This window comes from Mauremys reevesii, linkage group 3 (assembly GCF_016161935.1).
Source record: "Mauremys reevesii isolate NIE-2019 linkage group 3, ASM1616193v1, whole genome shotgun sequence".
In the NCBI taxonomy this organism is placed as follows: Eukaryota; Metazoa; Chordata; order Testudines; family Geoemydidae; genus Mauremys; species Mauremys reevesii.
Window position 1 is genome coordinate 122,450,141 of NC_052625.1, and position 17,962 is coordinate 122,468,102.

The 17,962-nt window shown below is 38.2% G+C and overlaps 2 protein-coding genes across 3 annotated transcripts in view; one reads left to right on the forward strand and one right to left on the reverse strand.

Annotated features, from left to right (window-relative positions):
• Positions 1 to 17,962, reverse strand: part of LOC120400755 (dermatan-sulfate epimerase) — a 267,676-nt gene that overhangs the window by 191,803 nt on the left and 57,911 nt on the right. The window lies entirely within an intron of this gene.
• The window catches only part of COL10A1 (collagen type X alpha 1 chain), a 62,757-nt gene that overhangs the window by 13,241 nt on the left and 31,554 nt on the right, over positions 1 to 17,962 (forward strand). The window contains exon 2 of one of the 2 annotated variants that reach the window (XM_039529706.1): positions 15,366 to 15,448. The exons of the other annotated variant lie outside the window; for it this stretch is intronic. The gene's annotated coding sequence lies outside the window, so the exon portion shown is untranslated. The remainder of the gene's footprint in view (positions 1 to 15,365; positions 15,449 to 17,962) is intronic. 2 annotated transcript variants of the gene reach the window in all.

Genomic DNA, 17,962 nt, shown 5'->3' on the forward strand with positions numbered 1-17,962 from the left:
ATGACAAGGATGGCTGTATCCAAGCAAAGAAACACTTTACCTATTTCTGCTCTGTGAATGACTCTACAGGAAAAGGCCTAACAGAACTATTTATGAATGTTCTGAATGAAAATAAAATAAAGCTTCAGGACTGCTGCAGACAAGGCTACGACAACAGCGTGAACATGAAGGGAAGAAACAGTGGTGTCCAGGCAAGGATCCTTGTACTGAATCCAAGAGCTCTCCTCAGGCCTTGTGGCTGCCATTCCCTCAACCTGGTTGTGTCAGATGCAGCATCATCTTCTTTAGATTCAATCTCTTTTCAGAGTACTGCAAAGGACATACACCCTGTTCTCAGCATCAGCTATCAGGTGGAAGATCCTCATGGACAATGTTACAAATCTAACCATGAAGCCACTAAGTGACACTCACTGGGAGAGCCACACCGATAGTGTAAGACCAGTGAGGTACTAAGTGACTAAGGTTTATGATGCCAGGATGGAACTGGCGCAGTCGAGCAAAGCCGAGACTTGAATCCAAAATGAGGCACAAAGTCAGGCAAACCAGATCACTGAATTCAAATTTCTGGTCTCAATTGTGGTTTGGCACAACATGCTGTTCCAAATAAACACTGTAAGCAAGGCATTACAAACTCAGTCGATGGACATCGTGACCGCACTACTTTTGATGAGAAGCTGCCTTGATTTCATTGTGGCTGACAGAAACAATGGATTTGAAGATGCCATCACTGCTGCTAAAGAAATGGCAGAAAATTTAGGAGTTGTGCTTGTCTTCAAGGATACTCATATCCATCAGAAAAGGAGACAATTTGGTTACGACGGCAAAGATGAGATGATGGGAAGCTCAGAAGAAAAAATCAGGAGCGAGTTTTTCTGCTCACTTGCTGACACTGCTTGAGTGTCCACTGAAGAAAGGTTTGGACAAATGAAGCACCATGAAAAGACCTAGGTTTTTTGTATGATGTTAGTAAACTGCCAGCAGATAGGAAAACACTCTTGAACAATTGTACAGACTTTCACTGGATGCTGACACGTGGGAAATATTTGGATGTCAATAATAAAGACCTCTATGTCGAACTGGACAACATCCATCACATCTTGCAACACGGGAAGTACTTCCAACCCCAAGTTCTACAATTCATACATGATGTGGAGCTGAAGGACACTCTTCCTAAAGTGTGGATAGCTTTGAGGAGTCTGCTCACAATGCTGGTCACAGTCATCATTGGTGAGTGCAGATTTTTGAAGCTCAGGCTCATTAAAACATATCTTTGATCAATGATAGCTGATGAGAGACTGACATCGCTTGCTATTTTATTGCTTGAAAATGCCATTGGACAGTCTTTGGTTCTCTATGATGCTGTGCTTCAGTTTGCAAGGTGAGAAAAGTGACCTTTTGAACTAAAGGACAAGGGTTCACATTCTAAGGATGTCACTGACTATACACTATTTAATACTGGTGCACAGTTCAATTTCTTGATGTTAGTACATTTCAATTATTCTTAACGTTTAAAAGTTTCTATAAGCTTAGAGGAAACACATTTTTTTATTTGCTTATATATGGCATAAATAAATACAGATTTATAGTTCCTAGTGTGCAAATTTATTGCCTTATCATAACAGGGATAAATCATGCATCAAAGTTGTGAAATGGGCTACAAATGCAAAAAAGAATAATGCATTCAAATATTAACAAATGGAGGGGAGGGTGCCGAAGACCTTCCTCGCCTAGGGTGCCATTTGGTCTACAGGCAGTCCTGGTTGCAAGCAAAGGAATGAAAAGTTTATGAAAAGGTGCACATGAGTGTGGGTGGGGGAAGTGTTACCCCAATCACAAACAGAACTTGCATTTGGATTTATTTGTGTATATGTTGGCAACCCACAGAAGAGGTTTTATTTCCACTTTTGAAAAACTGTTTTGGTTGCTTTCAGAAAAATTTCCCAGTGCCATGTCAGTCAACATTGTGAATAGAAATACTGTGCAACACCTAATGCAGGTCAAGTTTTAGGCCTAATAATCTTGACAGTGGCCCTTTAATGGCTCATTTTTGTTACCACAGTTTTATTTCCGCCGTAGACTGTACTATATAAATTCACTTTCCAGTTTGAAAACGTACACTTTAGACTCTTTTAGCTTTTTTATTTCAACAAGAAACCTTTGATTATGGAAAGGCTTTTGTCAATAAGGGCAGAGTAATGATTAAGTGGACCATACTCTCAAACATAAAGGTCAGTCTAGACATTCTGTGTGGTGGAAAGCACAGGGTGTCTGCCATTTTATTTCCTGTCAATTGTAGGGGAGGTGATTTGTCTCTGTAAATAGCCTGGAATAATTCTGAAACAACTTTTCCTCATCTTTCTGGAAAAATCTTGTTTAGGGGAAAAACTAATGGGTTAACTGAGACTGTGTATTCAAAATAATATATAAATTAATATTTTTCAAAAAAAATTATTTAGAACTTTTTATATTGGCTACAAATGTTTTTCTCTGTTTTCAAACTCTGAATCAAATATGTAATTAAAACAAGATGTCCTGCCAGGGAAGATATATTCTGAGAACGGTTTTGGCTTGTTGTGCAGCTGTGGTTATCCATCAAAGATTACTTGCTTGCCTTTTAAAAGAAAAAAAAGAAAGCAAGAAAATATTTGAAAATGCAAAAAATTGAAGACGTCTAAAAGTAAAGTCTCATGAACAGCACAAAACAGAATATTCCTCTTCCCAAGCAAAGATGTACAGGTTGTTCTTCAGTGAGTGATGCAGATAAATCATTTATCTGCAAAATGCAAAATAAATTTAAGCATATCATTCAACTACACTTTCAATTATATGTTTCTTTTCAATGTTTTAAAGTGCAAATTACTCCAAGAGATAAGTTTTTAAGTCTTGTGCATAAACTAACTGAATTCACCCAGTGAAGATGAATGTCAATGCTTCTGAACGTCCCACCCAGATTGTCTATAGTCAGTATCAAGGCTGTATCATACATCTCTCTCTCTCTCTCTCATCCCAACCTGGGAAAGTGCTGATGCCATGCATGTTCACTCAGAGAAATCACCAATGAAAACTGTAAGATTACAAAATATATATATAGCACCATTCATTTGCCCATCTTGCTAAAAGCATAAATAAAGACATATTCCATGCCTAAAGAGCTTGCACTATACTAAAACAAAATATATTTTTTTTAAAGGATGACATCTCAGCATGAGAGGAAGAGTGAGGGATTTTATTAATGATATGAAGGAAAGGAGTAATTGTTTGGAGAGTGGTTATAAAAAAGGACTTTAGGAATAAGAAAGAGAAGGAGGTTGCTTGGTGTGGATGAGCACAGGGAAACTGTATCAGACATAGTTGACAGCAAGAAGCTAAGAATAAATGAATGGAGAACTAGGAAGACAGGACTAGGAAACAGCAGACTGGGCGAAATGAAAGTAGATAGATGGGCAAGCTTATGGAGGATGTTGTAGGTGAGGATGTACTAGAAAAGCATCTTTCATTACATAGCGACAGATATGGACGATTTGACAATCTATCTGGAAAATAATATAACAGAAAGAAACCACATTTTGTCTTCCAATATTCTACTTTAGAAATAATGATAGTGCCTTCACATTTTTGTGGCAGATTTCATCCCAGAGGATCTATAAAAGAAATGGCCTGATTTTCAGAGATGGGAAGCAGCCACAACTCCTAATGCCTTACTAGAAAAAAAAATGTTCATACTCACCACTTCTGAAAATCAGGCCTTTATTTACATGGAAGTGAGTAGGGAAGGACTTAGGTATCTAACTTATAAAGCTCAATTTTGATGATATGGGTCATAAATTTTACCAGGGTTCACTTCAATCCATCAGTGAAGTACCAACACCTCTCAGGCTAAAACTGTGGAACATAGCCACTACATAAATTTCATACAGCAGCATAACAGGAGACACAAAATGAAGAATAGTTTTTCCAGCTGAAAGTGGAGGATGAATTTTACATTAATGACGTATGTTTACATATGAAGCTTTTTTCTGTTGTTTTAGATATTCCTAGCATTTGTATTACTGAATTTTTGCATAGTTACATAATGAAACATTTTATGATAATTCATACACAAGAGGCCAGAGTTGATATATATTTAGTGTTGCCAACTTTCTAATCACACAAAACTGAACACACTTGCCCCGCCTCCTCCCTGAGACCCTGCCGCTTCTCTGAGGCCCTGCCCCCACTCACTCCACCCCCCCTCCCTCTGCTGCTCACTCTCCCCCTCTCTCACTCGCTTTCACTGGGCTGGGACAGGGGGGTTGGGTGCAAGGGGGAGAGGGCTATGGCTGGGGCGTTGGGTGAGGCCAGAAATGAGGAATTCAAGGCATGGGAGGGGGCTCCAGGCTGGGGCAGCAGGTTGGGGTGTGAGAGGGATTGAGGGCTCTGGCTGGGGGTGCGGGCTCTGGGGTGGGGCTGGGGATGAGAAGTTTGGGATGCAGGAGGGGGCTCAAGGTTGAGGGTCAAGGGTTCAAAGTGCAGGAAGGAGCTCAGGGCTAGGGCAGGGGGTTGGGGTGCAGGAGGGAGTGAAGGGTGCGGGCTCCGGCTGGGCGGCACTTACCTCAGGTGGCTCCCAGAAGTGGCCAGCATGTCCGGCTCCTAGGCAGAGGAGTGGCCAGGGGCTTCTACGTGCTGCCCACAACCACAGGTGCTGCCCCCGCAGCTTCCATTAGCTGTGGTTCCCAGCCAATGGAAGCTGTGGAGCCAGTGCTCGGGGTGGGGGCAGCGCATGGAGCCCCTGTGGCTGCCCCTCAGCCTAGGAACTGGAAATGCTGGCCGCTTCTGAGAGCTGCAGGGAGCCTGCCTTAGCCCTACTGTGCCACCGACCAGACATTCAGTGGCCCAGTCAGCAGTACTAACTGGAACCGCCAGGGTCCCTTTTCAACCAGGTTTTCCAATCAAAAACTGGAGGCCTGGCAACCCTAAATATATTTATATATCTATTTTTTTAAATGATTTTTCTGATAAAGTGCCCTTTGATTGGACTAATTTTTAACATTAGTTCCCCCTCTCCCCCTTCCTGCTCAGTGACATTCAGAAGGGCCACTGGCAGACTCAAGAGTAACAACAGAAATATGTTCAGGCCCCATCCCTCTTTTTCCCAAGTCCGTTCTGTCCATACAATCCTTCCAGCTGCCTCTTAAGTTTCACTTTCACTTTCTGCATCACAGCTTCTGTAACTGATAAATACCCTCATTCAGACCTTGGAGAAGGACATATATGATCCACAAATCAGTGAAACTTATAATGCACAGTCCCAAGTCAAATTTGCAACATAAAACTGAAAAAATTAGAAAAGTATACTTTCTCTAATCTTTCAGTATAATCATCTTTATGATTACATGTAATACTCACGTATAAAATTGTCACACAGAAATGTAATTTTGACATTGATGGTGGTCCTTTAACTTCCTGACATTTTGTGCAATTTAAATTTGAGCCTAAACACTGAATAAAAAGATGGCTAGCATCTTGTAAATTTTGATGCACATGAATTATATAATGTAGTTTGCTTGCAGCGAGATTATTTAGAAAGGAAAAGCACGCTCAATCATTTTTATGCATATATTGTGCATTTTCATTACAGTTACTTAAATATGCAAGAACGAGAAATACTCAGCTACAAAAAAGAGTTGTTATCCAAAGAGACAAGTAATTGATGATACAAGTTTCCATTTTAAATGCTCCATTTAAGACCACTCCAACCTGAAATGGGCTTCTTACAAGATGGTTGTCTAGCTGAACATTGTAAGGAAATAGAGTCAGCATCGTAAGGGAGAGAAAAATTAATTAATTCACCAGTGTGAAATACCAATGATTAAATATAAACTCTGGAGGATTATTAGTGGGTAGAAAAATTCAGCCCTTCTGCATATTTAGAGTATTCATCCATTACTAGTCATGTAATGGAAGAAAAGCAGCTGTGACTTAATTAATAGTATATATACATAGAATGAACGAACAGGTCTTTGTACTTTATTCCTCCCAAACACCACCATATAAGCTAAACATGGCTGATCATTGGGACGGCATGCACAGTGTATAAAAATATGAAAAAATATGGTTGTCTGAATATGGTATGGTATAGTTAATAAAGGATCGCATAGTTTCCTCCCCCAAACCACAACTGTGTGTGATAAATGCAGCAACCTGCAGTCCCTTTGTCTGTATTTCAAACATACAGTCCTTTTGTATCTCTGATAGAACGGGGTGGCATAGGATGCTACCTGCTTAAGGGGAAAAATGTTAAATAACAGAGGGGTAGCCGTGTTAGTCTGGTTCTGTAGAAGCAGCAAAGAATCCTGTGGCACCTTATAGACTAACAGATGTTTTGCAGCATGAGCTGCACCCACGAAAGCTCATGCTGCAAAACATCTGTTAGTCTATAAGGTGCCACAGGATTCTTTAATGTTAAATAAGAACAACAAATGATATGTACTTCCTTCCTCGGTATTTCAAAAGATAGGATTTCAGGGAATGGAAAAGAAGAAAGGTGCTGCCCAGTTACCTACTGGTAGAAAAGTATTTTGTTGTTCTTAAGTAACCTTTTTTCTCTCAAATAGGCAACATCCACTCTATCACATGCCAAAAGACTGCACATCTGAATGTTGTGTAATAAAAGGGGCACCCGATTGTTCAAAACAAACAGAGTGAAATACTGGCCCCCTTGAAGTCAATGGCAAAACACACACTAACATCTTAAGAATCAGGATTTCATCCTCTATATTTTCATATTTGTATCCATCATCTAAAATGGTTTTGAAGAAAAACCTAAGTTTTTACAATGCAGTATATGCTAATCCATTAACTTTTGAATGGTGACGTATAGCAACACACTTCATGTATTCCAAGGCCATAAGGGACCATTGTGATCATCTTGTCTGACCTCTGGCCTGTGTTGTACAGGAGAACTTCTCCAAAATAATTCCTAGATCATATCTTTTAGAAAACACCCAAACTTGATTTAAAAATTGTCAGTGATGGAGAATCCACGACCCATATTAAATTGTTCCAGTGGTAAATTATCCTTATTACAAGGCAAAATGTATGCCTTATTTCCAATCTGAATTTGTCTAGCTTCAACTTCCAGCCATTGGATTGTGTTATACATTCATTCTACTAGATTGAAGAGCCCATTATCAAATATTTGTTCCCCACGTAGATACGTATAGACTGTAATCAAATCGCACCGTAACCTTCTCTTTCTTAAACTAAATAGATTGAGCTCTTTGAGTCTATTGCTATAAAGCATGCTTTCTAATCCTTTAATCATTCTTATGGCTCTTCTCTGACCCCTCTTCAATTTATCAACTCCCTTCTCAAATTGTGGGCACCAGAACCGGACACAATATTCCAGCTGTTGTTGCACCAGTGCCAGGTAAAATACCCTCTCTAGTCCTACTCAAGATTCCCCTGTTCATGCATCCCAGACCCTCATCTGCTCTTTTGGCCACAGCACCCCATTCGGAGATCATGTTCACCCATCCACCTAGACCCCCAAATCATTTTCAGTGTCACTTCTTCCTAAGATATAGTATCTCATGCTCTAAGTATGGCCTAATTCTTTGTTCCTAGATATATGCATTTATATTTAGCTATATTAAAATGCATATTATTTGCTTGTGCCATGACCTATCCTCATTATTATTGACCACTGCCCCAATTTTTGTGTCATGTGTAAACTTTATCAGTGATGATTATGTTTTCTTCCAGATCATTGATACAAATATTAAATAGAGTAGGGTCAAGAACCAATCCCTGTGGGACCCCACTGGAAACACACTCGATGGCAATTCACCATTTCCAATTGTATCTGGAGACCTCTCAGTTAGCCAAATTTTAATCTAATTAATATGTGCCATGTTAATTTTATATCTTTCCATTTTTTTAATCAAAATGTCAGAAGTTTAAGTATTTTACATCAACACTATTACCTTTATCAATCAAACTTGTGATCACATCAAAAAGATATCAAGTTATTTTGGATCAATTCTGTGTAAACCCTTGTTGATTTCCTTTAATTCTTTATTAATCTACTCCTGTATTAGCTGCACCATTATCTTGCCTGGGATTGATATCAGACAAACCTATTGTTACCTGGGCCTTATCAGTTTTAAAAACTGACACAACATTAACTTTCTACACCAGTCTTCTGGAACTTCCCCAGTGTTCAAAGACTTATTGAAAATCAGTATTAGCAGTCCAGTGAGTTCCTCAGCCAGCTTTTTTAAAACTCTGGGATGCAAGTTATCTAGACTTACTGATTAAAAATGCCCAACTTAAGTAGTTTCTGTTTAACAACCTCCGGAGATCCAGCATGGAATGGAGTGTTATCACCATATGAGAGCATATAATCTGTTTTTCCCCAAATTTAGAACGGATATATTTATTGAGTACTTCTGTCTTTTCTACCATTTACATCTTGTAATGGATCAATACCATCAGGATTCTTTTTGTTACTAATAAATCTAAAAAAATATCACCTTATGCTCCTTGGCTTCCCTTACCAATTTGCTATCATTGCTAACTTCTAATTTATATTCATTACTGTAAATTCCCACTGTTATTTTATATATATAAAATACATATATCTAAAAAATTTACAGCTACTTTCATTCTCGTCTAAACCAGTTTTTTTTTTTACCAGTGTGGCCTTCTTCCTCTATTGCAGGGTTGTTTAGTATGGGGCATCTAGTAAGGTGTTCTTAAAAGATTGCCAGTTATTCAAATTTTTCTGATTAAATTCTTTCTCCGAGTTTATCTGGCTCATGATTGTTTTCAGCTTTGTGAAACTGGCCCTATTAAAACACTAATTATACATATAACTGGCCTGGACTTAATTCCGCTAGAACATTATAAATGTGATCAAGTCATGATCACTCATACCCAAGCTACCAATAATTTTTAGTTCTGCGATCAGTTCCTCTTTATCTGTTAGGACAAGGTCTAAAAGAATTCCCCCATGTTGGCTGCAGCACTTTTTGAGTTAGGAAATTGTCATCTATTATATCTAGAAAGTTCAAGGATGTTTTAGTACTGGCAGCATGAGACCTCCAGCATATGCCACTCAAATTGAAGCCCACCATGATCATGCCACTTTTTGTCCTATACATTAGAGATAGGTATGTAAGGAAATCGTCACTCTGCTCCCTAATGTGATTTGCTGGTCTGTAGCAGATGCCAACTAGTACCCCATCTTGTGCTTTATAGGTTAGGAGAGTAATCCCTAAGCATTCAAGATAATTTTCTTCTGAGTTCTCAGTGACTTGGAAACAGATAATGCCATTTTTGAAAGGGTGCCTCTACACCTGCCCTTTTGCCCACTCTATCCTTCCTAAATAAATTATTCAGAAGATGTAATTAAAATTTTAACTATATAAATGTAAATTCATATTCAGAAAGAATCCAAAATGCAGGAGCAAGTTAATAAAAATGGTGGATAAACTCAACTCGAAAGAAAAGCTGTTCCCTGCAAAATATCTTGCAACTAATATATATGACAAAGACCTCCTAGCTGTCCATCATATATAGCAATTAAACATACTAGAAATTTCACAAGCTATAACAAAATCAATAAATAATGAAAAAGGAAAAACCAAAAATCTGTTGTAAGTCAGCTGAGTTAGGATTTTTAATATCCTGTCACTGCTTTCTGTTATATACATTTTCTGATGCCTAATAAGTTTGCCAGTTGTCACTACCACTGGTATGCCATTTCCTGAAACATAAATTTCTCAGGCTGTGTAAATCAAACATTTTAGTCTAAGCGCTTACATACTCACAAAAAATTATTATAATCAGAATCGTAAACTGTAGTGGTGCGTAAGGTCCGAATTATGAAATTTTGTGCTTCATGGAAGTAACTGAGATCACTAAGGTTTTGCATTGTTTTTGACTTGCTCTTCCAGGCTGGAAAAATCTGCTGTACCACCTTGCCCAAGCTACTAAAAATTGAAAGAACGTGGGTTCAAATTCTGCCCGAGAAACCCAAGGAACTCAGGGCAGAATTTAGATTTGTGGGATTTAAAATTATTGTAATATACTTATCTTACCAGGCAAACAATTCCTACCAAGATAGACCCCAATCCTGCAAGGACCTGCGTGCCCTTAACTCCCATTAATTTCAGAAGAACATTTCATTTTAAAACTCCTATTTTTATTTTAGTGGGAATGGAAGATCTAGGACTTTAATGTACCTGTTACACAACTAACAGATATATGTTGGATCATATTCAGCCTTGCAGTAAGATCCATTTAATGAAATAGAGTTTCTGTCCATTTACAAAAAGAATGGATTTGTCCCAATGTCTCCACATTTTACTTAAGGTAGTTACCTTTTTACTCATCAAATCCAGTTTCTAAGACACACTTTAGGAACTAGGAAAGAAATAAATTATGAGAAATTAGACAATTTAAAATGTAGAATGTTTCATGGGTTGTCCATAAAAGAAATCATCACTGACATGTGCTATGAGCTTTGCTCCTTTCTTCTAAAATCAGAGCTTCCTAAATTTATCTAGGACGATACATTCATTTATAAATTTAGACAACTAACAGTGTGCTCCCTTCTTCACAAGTCACTATTTTTCTCAATATAGGTATTTTAATACTTAAAGTCTAATTCCGACAGAGTCTAAACTTGTTGCAATACTTTGCATGTGTGAAAACAAAACAGGGAAGTTAGGAAGCAATAAAGGGCACCGGCCACCACAATCTTTGCTGGATTGGAGAGTAGAGGACTGTATTCCTGGAGGGTCATTGCAGTAGCCACAAGCCAATTGGCAGCCTTCCCTTGTAAGCATGCTGCCCATAAAAGGTGGTGCCAGGAAGATGTGCATTCCTTTCTGCCCAAACATCACTCCCTGCCCCCACAAGGTGAATATTTCATCCTTCCTTCTATTTCTTTCAAGCTATTATGTCTCAGAGGGAGGTGGAAAGGTGTTAACTCTCCTATTACTCTGTATGTAGCTGTGTGTTGTGTCAAAAAATTCTAAATCATCTTTTTTCCTCCTAAGTCTGGTGCACATTGGTGTTTGGAGAGAGTGACGATTGGGTGACCTTTTGAATTAAGCTCTACATTTCAGATTTATGGCATTCTGACAGATTGCAGATATTTAAATTAAACCAAGCAGTGCATATTGGTTCAAATATGCCCTTTTTGCACCTCATCCAAACAAATAACTGTAACGATATTGCATGATCTGTAAGTGCAGAATCTGGCTAAGAAAAGAATAGAAAAAAGAAAAGAAACTGCTGCCAAACAAGAGAAAGATGTCACCTGCAACAGCAAATGGTCTTATGGGATCTCCTCCTCTGTGTGGAATTAATTACAGACTCTCCTGCCAAGAATAATTCTGGAACTTATAACCACAGTGTTGAGCAGTCAGAGCAGCACTTGATTAAATATAAGTAAACAAACAACTTAACTTACCTAGGTATGTGATGGATTCTCCATCACTTGCAGTCTTTAAGTCAAGACTCATTATCTGTCTAAAATATATACTATAGCTCAAACTGAAGTTACGGATTTGATGCAGAAATTACTGGGGGAGGTCCTTTGGCCTTCATTATGCAGGTCAGACTAGATAACCAGGCTGGTCCCCTCAGGCCTTAAAAATTATGAATCCTGGAACTATGAGCTGTGCAGGGGTGCACAACTTGGAGGCCCATATAAAGTGTTTTGGGAGTCAACTGGAAATCTGGTATTAGTTTATCAAACAGTAAAAAGAATTTTTAGTCCCACTGACATCAAGCCTAGCTGAAGAAATCAAGTGACTGACCAACTGCAGACAAGTTTGAAATTGGTGGCAGATCCTAAACTGTCTGTATTTTGGGCCTGAGTGAAGAAACTGCCTGTGAAGTTCAAGGGCTTGAATTAATTAAAAATTCCCTGATTCCTGATGCTGTAAATCAGAATTCCAATGATGACCTTATCAGAGCAGAGAACATTCTTGGGCCGTCATCCCTGCAGAGTCATTTCATCACAATCCTGAGTCACATAGCAACTATGAAAATGACAGAGTTAAGATCCAAGGAGTAGATTTTATTTTGTATGAAAAGTGAAAAGGATATTGAAAACTCTATTTTTATCAAAGATGTCAGGAGTAAAATGCAAGCTCAAAGATGAGCTGCAACGCCTCTGAGCTGGCAAAGTGTTATTATGCCATTGGACTGAGAATGCTCTTCCCAGGGAGTAGGGGAGGAAACTTACAGAAATAAGATAAAATTAGAAAATACAAAACTTGCACTCAAGTTAGATGTTGGCTCTGCCTGAAGTTTGAGGATTGTTTGCCTTTTTTCTCAAACAGCCTTTTTATAGGAGCGCATTCTAACTTAAGTCAATAAACAGTCCAATTGGTTCTGTGGTCTAACACTAAAATGTTGATTTATTTTGCTGGCTGTAGCATTTTAAAAAGCCCTTATTCTATTCTATTTAAATATTCTAAATTAATTCTATTTAAATTATTCTCTTTAAAGGTTAGTTCTCAAATTGGTTTGGAATATTAACTGTTGTCAAGCATTTTACAGTGAGAATGAAGTATGCAAAACAACTATTTACACCTGTTCTCAACATCATTTCACATGAGGATATCCAGATTTGGAAATACTAGAAAGGCACATCTTTATTTTCGTTCTCTCACTCAGCCTGATTTTCAGAAGATGGCCTCTTTTCATTCATTTTTGTTTTGGGGAACTCCTTCAGACACATTTATCCGTTATTAACATCTGCACACACAGCTGACAAATTCTAACAGTTGCAAGACGTGAGATGTGTTTTGCACATGTACATTCTCTTACCCACACTGTGCGGCATAGAGTTCTGCTACATGGGCTTGGAATAAAAGACTGTGAAGGAGGAAGGAGAAGGGATATAGTGTGTGGCAGGTCACGGATGGGAAAGGAAACATAGGGGGTGCAGAGATTATGAGACAGTGCACTGAATGGACCAGTGAAAGAAAGACATTTATCTATGTTCAGAGTGTAATGCTTAAAAATTTCTACAGATGAAACTAAATGCCTAAACTTCCTCAGTATAAAGGCCTTCCCTTTCCCGCCCTCCCCCCCTAGACACTTCACTCTTTCACCATGCCATAAAATCTGCAATACGGGAGCCTTGCTTTAACAAGCTACTGATGATGTGATAACCCTGAATAGAAAATGGGATTTTATGATTGTTATTCGTTATTTTAACCTTTGCAAATTCTAAAGAGCAACATTAAGGATGGGTGGAGTATGGTAAGTCAGAAGAGTTCAGAGTGAGAAGACAGAGATTATGTGGCAATGGGGAACATTTCTAGGCATTCTTACTTATGAGTGTTTAAAAGTACAGAATTTCTGTGAAGAGTTTAATGTTTTGGGGGGATAGCTGGATTCCACTGAAACATACTTTCAACCTTGAAAAACAAATAAACAGTTTGTCTGCAAAATTAATACATTACACATATGAATCTCCAAAGAATTGTAAGAAAAATATGCAAGTATTATTTTAAAGTTTCCACAGATGGATGAAGTGGGAGGAAGAGATTCCCTGATTCCTCCTACCCTTTTATAGACTCTCTTATCTACAAGAACCTACAGCTATAAGAGGTATTAAAAGGTCATCAGACCTGCATTAAAACTATTTATAAAAGTAGTGGGGTTTGGCCACATAAAGCTATGGACTCTGAATTAAATTTATATTCATTTCAGTTTGAAGCATTTAAGCCCTGATTCAGCAAGGTACCTAAGCACATGCTTAACTTTAAGAACACACAAATAGTCCCACTAACAAAGGGAAGCTTGTTCCTAGGTACCCTGCCGAAGTCGGGGCAGTGGAGAACAATGTTTTTTTCTGTGGAAAAATATACTGGTAAAAACATCTGAGCTACAAATGCAGAATGAATTTCAGGGTACTCACAAGAGCCAGTATGCAGCTCCCCTTAAAAATCGAGATTACAGAGAGCAGATTTAAAGGCTGCAATGTTAATGTGCTAAATTGACCTGAAAATTCTGGAACTGATTCTTTCAGCAAAAGAATCTTCTTTTTTGGAGCTTATGCTACAGCAAAAGTTCAACTCTCTTCAAATCCTTCATTATTTTCCAGAATACCATTTTTATAATTGTCTCATTATCGTTATTTTTAATACAATAGCACCCAAAAGTCTCATTCAGGTTCTGAGCCCCACAGCAGAAACATCTAGTACAGGGATCGGCAACCTTTGGCACGCGGCCAGGCAGGGAAAGCCACTGGTGGGCCGGGATGGTTTGTTTACCTGCACCGTCTGCAGGTTCAGCTGATCGAGGCTCCAACTGGCTGCAGTTTGCTGTTCCAGGCCAATGGGGACTGAGGGAAGTGGCGCAGGCCGAGGGACGTGCTGGCCGCCACTTCCCACAGCCCCCATTGGCCTGGAACGGCGAACCATGGCCAGTGGGAGCTGCGATTGGCCGAACCTGCAGACGCTGGAGGTAAACAAACCGGCCCGGCCGGCCAGCGGCTTTCCCTGATGGATCGCGTGCCAAAGGTTGCTGATCCCTGATCTAGTAAGTGACTGCCTCAGCCCTGAGGAGTTTATAATTGAAGCTGCAACAAGTGGACATAAACAAAAAAGAGGGAGTGCAGGAGGGAGGATCAGAGTAACAATGACAAGAACATATGGTTACAAAATTAGTAGGCTGAGTTTAAATTATAAACTAACAAACAACAGTAATGATACTAATAATTCTTAATGGTCACATACCTAGCCATTGGCAGTTTACCATAGGCAACATAATAGAATGGGTCTTAATGACAGATCTGAAGGAAAACAGAGGAGTGGCTTTATAGATTAATTTGGGGGAGAGTATACACACGGGTCAGTAGAAAGCGTGCAGGTGCTTGCTCAAGCAGTGGGGATTGCTCAAGCAGTGGACAGACAATGAGAATGGTACTGTTGGGTGAGCAAAAGACAATGTAAGGAAGGGGTATAAGCCTTGTTCAACTCTTCAATATTTCAGATTATTTACTTTTGTGTCGGTTTTTGAGTTATGTAGGCAATTTAAAAGCATGAACATACCTGAAGCTCACAGAGCAAGTATTGGGGAAAATTCATCTATGGTATTCTCCGGCATTGGCTAAAGCAATGCAATTGCAGCATAAATAAAGAACTAATGAATTTCAGAGTTGAGTTTATATCTCTTGAAATTACATCTGTGGTATCATTTCTCACAAAGCTATGCCTTGTGACTAATCAGAAAAAAAACCTTTCTAATACAATGGCACCATATGTTTCTAATAGATTAATTAAGCAGTAAAAAGGGAGGACTTGACAGACGATGATTTGAACAGTTATGTGGAATAATTATTTAAAATTCTTCAGTTTCAGAGGGACTGTTTTAAAGCTTGGCTGATCTTGACATATCTTAATGGTGGACACTGCATGCCAGCGTATCTCTCTAACAGGTTAGAATGTGTTGTCTGTTTACTGAGTTCTCCAGCTGTTTAATACATCTACTCTTAAATAATTCAGGGTGCCTTTTTTTTTTGAGGACTTACCCAACAAATCTGTTTCTTTTTAAAATCAGTTTTATATTCCAAAAGCTTCTTATTAAAATCAGTCATATTATTTGTGATGTAACTGAGAAAATATAAATACAGCTATAATTTTTTTCTTTTTCACACTAAATAGAAAAATGGCAAAATAAGAAGGAAAGATATTTGATTTTTAACTTCTGAAAGTGTTTTACAAATAACAGGGGAAATTATCAAAGAGCTGTTTATGATCCTCTTTTCAAACAAAAAAACCCACCACAAGTTTAAATCTATTTGGTATAATTTGCTTATTAGGTGTTTATACTCTTACTATAAACTACACACACACACACACTCAATCACTATATAATGAAAATCATGAAACATAGTATAGTAAGACTATAAATACATAATAGACAAATCATATTAAATAGATTTAAACTTGTGGTGCATTTTTTGTTTGAAAAGATCATCATAAACTGCCCTTGCTATTTTATTATTACATAAATATAAATATGTTACTGTTTTATTTGTCCAACAAGATATCCAATTCCTAAATTATCATGTTCATGAATCAGTGTATCTGCGCTACAGCATTTTAAAGTCTCCGGCGTTTTTTTTTCTACAGGAAAACAGAAAGTATCTGAAAAATACATGTTTAAATCACACTACAAAAGTCTCACAGAATTTAGGAATCTTAGAAGGAATTTAGGGAAAAAAATAGAATTATTCCAATGAGATATTTGTTCTCCATTTTGTTGAACACTTCCAATCATATACAATATGCTCAATAGTCCATCATTAAAAACAAGTTATTTCAACATTAATACTAATTGTTTACCATTTTAAGATTAAAAAACATATTACTTCTCTTAACAAAAATCTACAGACTACTGGATGAGATCTATTTGATGGGGCCCCAAGTTCTGTCTTGTTATCCATACACCCAGATAACTGGCTTTATCACCATTCTGTGCTCTCTTTACTCATATTACATAAAATCCCATTCAAATGTTTGTATTACAGAATAAGCTATCACAAAGGTGCCATCAACATGGGATTTTAGCCAAAATACTTCCACTAAAGTAATTGGGAATCAAGTATTAAAACCCCATAAACCATTTTGAAAATGTAGAGGAACTGTTTGTGTGGACACAGAAAGCTTTTTTTATTTTATTATTTTTATAAAATAATTTCATATTATGGCAAGTATTAGGGACTAGTCAACTCTGCTAAAGTGGAGTTTGGCTGGTTTAAACATGGCAAAGCATTAGCAATTTAACAGCCAGGCCAAATTTTAGAAGAGGCTTTAGACTGTGAGACTCTCTCTCTCACCACAAACTCACTGAATAGAAGAAAAAACCCCCAAGATTTTGTACTAAACTCTGCTTTATATATGTATTATATATAGTCTCAGAATCTTTACAGGCAGCTTCCTTAACTCTTACTACATATCACTTAAGATGATATGTGGGGTACTTGAAAAGGTGCAAGACTGTCATTTAAAAAACTATTAATTCCAGTGCTTCCTTCATGCTTATTCTCAAATCCATGTTGTTCTTGAGATCCAAATATGTAATTTAGAGAAAACCACAGGCTACAAAGTGAATGTATTCTAACAACTGCAATTGGATACCAACCAAAACAGCCTTAAGCATTTTAGTGCTTATCAATGAGAAGAGCAATATTTTCAGGATCTTGTGGTGCCTACATATGTAAATCATACGCATCCATTTGATGAGGAGCCTCAGATACAAAACCTGGAATTCATTGTGACCTGCCTCAAGTGCTTCTGGCAGGCCAGCTGTGGAAGATCTGGGGTTATTTCAGTTCTCGAGATGGGCAGACAAGACATTGGTTATAGAACTGCTGTATACACATTTGTGGAAGCAGTTAGAAGGAAAGGCTGCCACAGAAGGGGAGACATGCTCATTTTTCAGGAGTATCAAGTGATCACCACAGCGCTCACAGCCAGCTTGAAGCTTCACATAAATCAGCAACATACAGCACTGGAGTGAACATTAAATATTACACTACCACAGATGGGGCCTCCTTGACTGGGCAGAGAGGGTGACTGCCTGTGTGTATGTCTGAGAAATCCTATCGCTATGAGTTTATAGGTCTCTCTAAACTGGCCCTGAATGGAGTCCAAAAGAGAGAAGGTTCCCATCAATCTTGTATACAAGTGTTTCCCTAAGGAATCAGCCACATATTGCAGCATCTCAGCAACAGTTTATTCCAAGTTTTCTTGCTGAACACAAAATGAAAAGCAAGATATTTTCATCAGTAAGGAGAAATTTACAGTGTGCCTCCTCCCCAAGGAATCCATCTAATGGTGTGCTGTAAGTGAGCCATGAATCACCATTAGAAGTATGTGTATTTATTTTCTGCATTTGTTTTTCAAACTCTAAGTTGAAGTTATTGGTGATGCTGTACTAAGAATGA